This window comes from Cimex lectularius, unplaced genomic scaffold (assembly GCF_000648675.2).
Source record: "Cimex lectularius strain Harlan isolate CLEC.00 unplaced genomic scaffold, Clec_2.1 scaffold109, whole genome shotgun sequence".
In the NCBI taxonomy this organism is placed as follows: Eukaryota; Metazoa; Arthropoda; class Insecta; order Hemiptera; family Cimicidae; genus Cimex; species Cimex lectularius.
This window is the reverse complement of record NW_019392781.1, coordinates 1,201,431-1,207,651: the sequence shown is the minus strand read 5'-3', so window position 1 is coordinate 1,207,651 and position 6,221 is coordinate 1,201,431. Positions and strand designations below refer to the sequence as shown.

Here is a 6,221-nt window from a genome sequence, read left to right as displayed (position 1 = left end):
GAAATGTGTTCGGTGAAAGAGTGGCCGAGATTCGACGAAGTCCGTCTACTTAAATTCCGTATAATAAGATAAAAACACGGTTGCTTTTCTGTCAAGGGACTTTGGGAGTTTTTAAAGTGTTCACGATTTTGGCCTTTGATTGGGTTTATGAATCAGGCTTGGAGCTACAGATACGAGCTGACAGAATAATTTAATTTTTGAATTTATTACTGAAATACACTTTGTGTATATATACAGTACATATATACAGGGTGTTCGGCTACTCGTGTTACAAACTTTGCCAGTAGATTCTACATTCAAAATGGACACAAAAAGTCCTAATTAACTACGGTCCGAATCTCACCAGTTTCGGAGTTATTCCACTTTTCCTGATTTTTTAAGATTTCACGACCTTGATTTCATGAATAATCAATGAAAACTTCAAAATTAAAAGGTTTTGGACAAATCCGTTGATACCATTGAAAACTACGTTAAATTTCTAATGAGGTAAAATCACAATCAATACTAAACTTCTGAACGTTCAGGAAATAAGTATTTTCGTTGCAAGAACATTGAAATTTTTTTTTCAAAGTTGAAAAACTTACTATGGAGATTTTAAACTAATATTTCCAAAACTTGAGACCAGCAAATTTCAGAAAACGTACATCATTTAATGTCCTTTTTAGTGGTGTAAAGTCTTTTTAATTACAATTAATTAAGGTTTTTAGTTGAGATAAAAAAGTCATGTCACGAGCGGGATTCGAACCCACGACCTTCGGCTTGATACGCCGCTGCTCTACCACCTGAGCTATCGTGACCACGGTCCACTCGGACACCAACATCCTTTCTCAATCCCACCTTTTGAATTTTCCCTCGTTTTTGACTAATTAATATATTACAGTTAATTAAGGTTTTTAGTTGAGATAAAAAAGTCAATGGCAGGAGCGGGATTCGAACTAACCTCTCTAATCTAATCTATAATCTCAACTAAAAACCTTAATTAATTGTAATATATTAATTGGTCAAGCCGACCTCGAAATTAGTGAATTTAATGATTTAAAATGAAGTACACTTCACTAAAGCTCTCCGTGGCCATTTCATTTGTCGTCGAGAATCCAATCCGATTACACGACATTTGAAAAATGGAAAAAGGGGGGAAAATTCAAAGGGTGCGGTTGAGATGGGAAGTTAGTGTCCGAGTGGATCGAGGTCACGATAGCTCAAGTGGTAGAGCAGCGGCGTATCTAGCCGAAGATCGTGGGTTCGAATCCCGCTCGTGCCACTGACTTTTTTATCTCAACTAAAAACCTTAATTAATTGAAAGATATTAATTGGTCAAGCGGACCACGAAATTAGTGAATTTAACTTTTTAATTACTTTTTTTCAAAGAGGAAGAAATTGATGGAGGAAAGGAAAAACCCGTGACTGAAGGATTGGTAAGGTGGAAAAAAAAAATAAAACTTAAGGAAATTTGGAATGAATTATTAAACTTTTTTTTAAATTGGGTTCGTAACCGAAATAGTGCAAGTTTTTTCGTATTTACCAATATGACTGCAACTTTGATTAAAAGATTACTCTCCGAAATAAAAGAGTTTTAAGATTGAAATTTTTTTAGTTATCGATGTTCTAGCACCTCTAAAAGACGTTCAATAAGTTCATTCAAAATTTCCTTAAGTTTTTTATTTGTTATTACTATTAATCTTTCCACCTTACCAATCCATCAGGCACGGTTTTTTCCTTCCCTCCATCAATTTCTTCGTCTTTTTTAGTTAGCGTTTTAGTAGCAAGAACTTTGAAAAATATTTTTTTTCAAAGTTGAAAAACTTACTATTGTGATTTAAAACTACTATTTCCAAACCTAAAGACAAGCAAATTTCGGAAAACATACTCCATTTAATATCCTATTTAGTGGTGCAATTGCTTTTTTAATTATTTTTTCAAAGATGAAGCAATTGATGGAGGAAAGGAAAAAACCGTGTCTGACGGATTGGTAAAGTGGAAAGATTAATGATAATAAAAAATAAAAAACTTAAGAAAATTTTGAAAGAAATTATTGAACGTTTTTTTATAGATGTTAGAACACATATATAATTAAAAATGTTTTGAGGAAAATCTCAAGTTTTGGAAATAGTAGTTTAGAATCACCATAATAAGTTTTTCAACTTGGAAAAAAAAAATTTTTCAATGTTCTTGCTACGAAAATGCTTATTTCACGAACGTTTACAATATTAGCATTGATCACATTTTATTAGAAATTTAACGTACTTTTCAATGGTTTCAACGGATTTGACCAAAACCTTTTAATTTTGGAGTTATCATTGATTATTTGAAGCAAGGTCGTTAAATCTTACAAAATCAAAAAAATTTGAATAACTACGAAACTGCTGAGATTCGGACCATAGTTAATTAGGACTTTTTGGTTTAATTTTGAATGTAGAATATACTGGCAAAGTTTTTAACATGAGTAGCCGAACACCCTTTATACAAAAGGACATATAGGTTACACCTAAACTAAATATTACTTGCATTTCAACTTGAAAACAAACATATTCCATAAAATCTTTTTACGTGATTTTCTCCTCCCCTGCTTAAGAAATTGCACGGCTTAAGTACTCTTCGTGTTTTATAGCTTCGACATGTCGCATTTCCGAACAGAATTCCGTTTTTATCTCGTACAAGTGTAGCAGGCCGTAATGACCACCGTCGTAAACCAAGGCGTGATTTTCTTCCAGGGGTTTAATTGAGATATAAACCTGAATTAGATAGTCTAATGAGCCATTCGGTAATCCTCGCCGGCCGGGTGACCGTCCCTCTAAGGCGGCCGTAATTTGTAGATCCATTTGCAATCCTGCATCAACGGGGACGCCAAATGCGTAAATTCTGCATTCTTGGATGATAAAACTTTATAATTGTCGCATAGAAACTGGTAATACTAGAGTTACTAGTTTGCACAATCTACAGAAAATGTTCTACATTACATTATATCTTAGAAGAAGAAGCATCGTGTTAAAGCTTAGACATAAAAACGAAAGAAAACTTTATAAACTAGGATTTTAAGATTGAAAAAATATTTAAATTCCGTCTGTTTTTAACTACGCCCCATCATTCGAAACCATATTGTGAGGATTCAATTGGCTCGAGACGCAATTAATAACACAGATATCAGAGAGCTGAACATGATATTAAATCGAATGAGGAAATAACTAAGGGGTAGAATTTCTCCTTAGGTTTCTTTGGTTTTTCTTTGTATGTTTCTTTCTGTTTCCAAGGTTATGGGTTTATACGTGTTTTGTTTTATCTTTCTTTGGTCGTGTCATTGTGTGTTTAATACTTTCTGTTTCCATGGTTATATGTGTTTTGTTTTATGTTTCTTTGGCCGTGTCTTTGTGTGTTTGATGCTTTCTGTTTCCATGGTTATATGTGTTTTGTTTATGTTTCTTTGGCCGTGTCTTTGTGTGTTTGATGCTATCAGTTTCCATGGTTATGTGTGTAAGCGCGTCTCTTCTGTTTTGGGCCCTACCCTGAATTCGGAGAACCGAAAACAAGGTCCCAGAGGTTTTTTATGATCGGACCTGACTACAATAATTTAATTTATTGATCAGGCACCTTTTTTTAATATGTTCCATTCAAATATTCAATTCAAACCAAAATAAATACGAGACCAAAATATTAATTAAATTTAAATCTTTTATTAGATTACAATTAATTAAGGTTTTTAGTTGAGATGAAAAAAAGCTAATGGCACGAGAGGGATTCGAACCCACGACCTTCGGCTAGATACGCCGCTGCTCTACCACCTGAGCTATCGTGTCCTCGATCTACTCGGACACCAACTCCCTATCTCAACCCCACCTTATGAGTTTTCCCTACTTTTTGCCATTTTTCAAATGTCGTGTAATCGGATTGGATTCTCGACGACAATTGAAATGGCGACGGAGGGAAAACTCATAAGGTGGGGTTGAGATGGGGAGTTGATGTCCGAGTGGATCGAGGTCACGATAGCTCAGGGGGTAGAGCAGCGGCGTATCTAGCCGAAGGTCGTGGGTTCGAATCCCTCTCGTGCCATTAGCTTTTTTTCACCTCAATTAAAAACCTTAATTAATTGTAAAGTATTAATTGGTCTAGCGGACCACGAAATTAGTGAATTCTTTTATTACTATTTATTTTCAAAAAATATTACAATTTCTTTTATTAATTATTATTTTTAATTTAAAGAATTTTTTATTCCATAATAAAACCTATTTCAGAATCTACAAACATTAATTTTAAAATCGAATTTAATTCTCGTTTTATAAAGAAAAGTAAAAGTAAAGGAAATTATTATTATTGTTATTATTATTAATTTGTGACCACCAATTAGAAAATACAATTATTATTTTTAGTTTTTTGACGTCCAAATATAAAATTTACTCACTTCAATTGTGCACACCAAATTTTCTTCATTACAAATAAACAGCTCTTAACCCATGGAGGACAGAAAGGGAATTGTTTTTTTGACTGAAAAAATAGCCCTTTCCTGGCCCCTACTCCTTTCACTGTCAGATGTATGTGGAGGGGCATGGCGGTACATTCAAATCGAAACGTGACATGTATGGTTTGTTTTCTGTTTCTTTGGTTGTGTCTTTATGAGTGTAATGTTTTGGGTTTCTATATAGTTAATGCTCTTTCTTGTTGTTTTGTTAATGTTTCATATCCTCTCTCTCACTCTCTCTTTCTCTCTCTCTCACTCTCTCTCTATCTATCTATCGGTATCTCTACATCTACCTCTACCTCTGCACATACATCTACCTTTACCTCTATCTTTATATCTACCTATACTTATACCTCTACCGCTTCCTCTACCTATACCTATACCTCTACCTCTTCCTCTACCTCTTCCTCTACCTCTTCCTCTACCTCTTCCTCTACCTCAACCTATACTTCCACCTCTACACCTACATCTACCTCTACCTCTATCTTTACATCGACCCATACCTATACCTCTACCTCTACCTCTATCTAACCTCTACCTCTTCCTCTATCTCTATCGCTATCTCTATCTTTAGCTCTATCTCTATCTCTATCTATCTATCTATCTCTCCTCCTTGCAGGTGGGCTACTGCCATTTTAGACGTCGAGGATAATGTAGGAAGTTGGGAAGTAGAACATGAGGATTTGAATGAGACTGGAGGTTAGTGCGGATTTAACCCAATATCTCTGATGTAAAATGCTCAGAACAATAGTCAATGGATTTTTTTATGTTTCTAATCATATGAACGATACAGACCTAAATGTTCCTACTTTTACTCATCAAGCCAAATCCCGCTAAAAAAAGGTTCCATTCCAAATTATCCCTTCATCCTTACATCAAAAACCTGTTATCTACCACTTATTAATCCTCACAGGCGACTGAAACGCAGGTGGCTCCAGGACAACGTCATAGGTCTTATAGAATGAAGCCAATGCCACTGATATGCTGATGTCATAACGGCTTCAATCATGTTTCCATGTTATTGTTCAATGTATTACTATACTTTTTGCTTTGTGCATTCATGAATTTTCAATTTCAAGACCTTTGCTAGTTTATCCAGGGGTTTTTCCTTCCACTTACCTCACATAATTTTGAATAAAAGATCCGTGTTTTCCCTAGTCGGTGTCCGTGATTAATCCCCGGTCCCGCCGGTCTGAGGATCGGTTACAATTAAAACGGCTCATAAATCCTCGAGGGGGGGCCTCATGAGGACAGGGGGACATATTAATACATGTATTGCCTTCTCATGTTGCCACCCGGAGGCCAATAGATCAACGGCACGGACCCAAACTGGTACCTCACGCCTTCGGCCGGCTCCAAAAACGACCACAACGGATCAGCTTTCTTTTCTTTATTACAAATTCAATTATATTCACCTCGGGACAAAAATGATAAAACCGTGTAATATCCCTCTTTGGGATTTTTCATCATAAGCTACTCTTCTTAATATCTTAGATTAAAATATTCAAATTCCAGCGTAAAGAATGTTCAGCCAATAAAAAAATGTATATCCTTAAATATAATAATTAAAAAAATTAAAGGCTAGGACATCTCTCATATTTTTCAGACAGGAAGCAAAAGGACGAAGGGCAGTCATGGCCAGGTACCTTTTGAATCAGAACAAATTGAACTCACTTTTTTTTTATACGCCGTACCTATATTGTTTTAAAAACTCATAATCTTATTTCACTACTCATTGTTGTAAACTATAAATAAGTACCACACCGTGTTA

At 35.1% G+C, this 6,221-nt stretch overlaps 1 non-coding gene across 1 annotated transcript; it reads right to left on the bottom strand.

Annotated features, from left to right (window-relative positions):
- Positions 1-724: 724 nt before the first annotated feature.
- On the bottom strand, positions 725-797 carry Trnad-auc. Its single transcript has one exon. It is a non-coding gene; the product is annotated as a tRNA-Asp (tRNA).
- Positions 798-6,221: the final 5,424 nt, after the last annotated feature.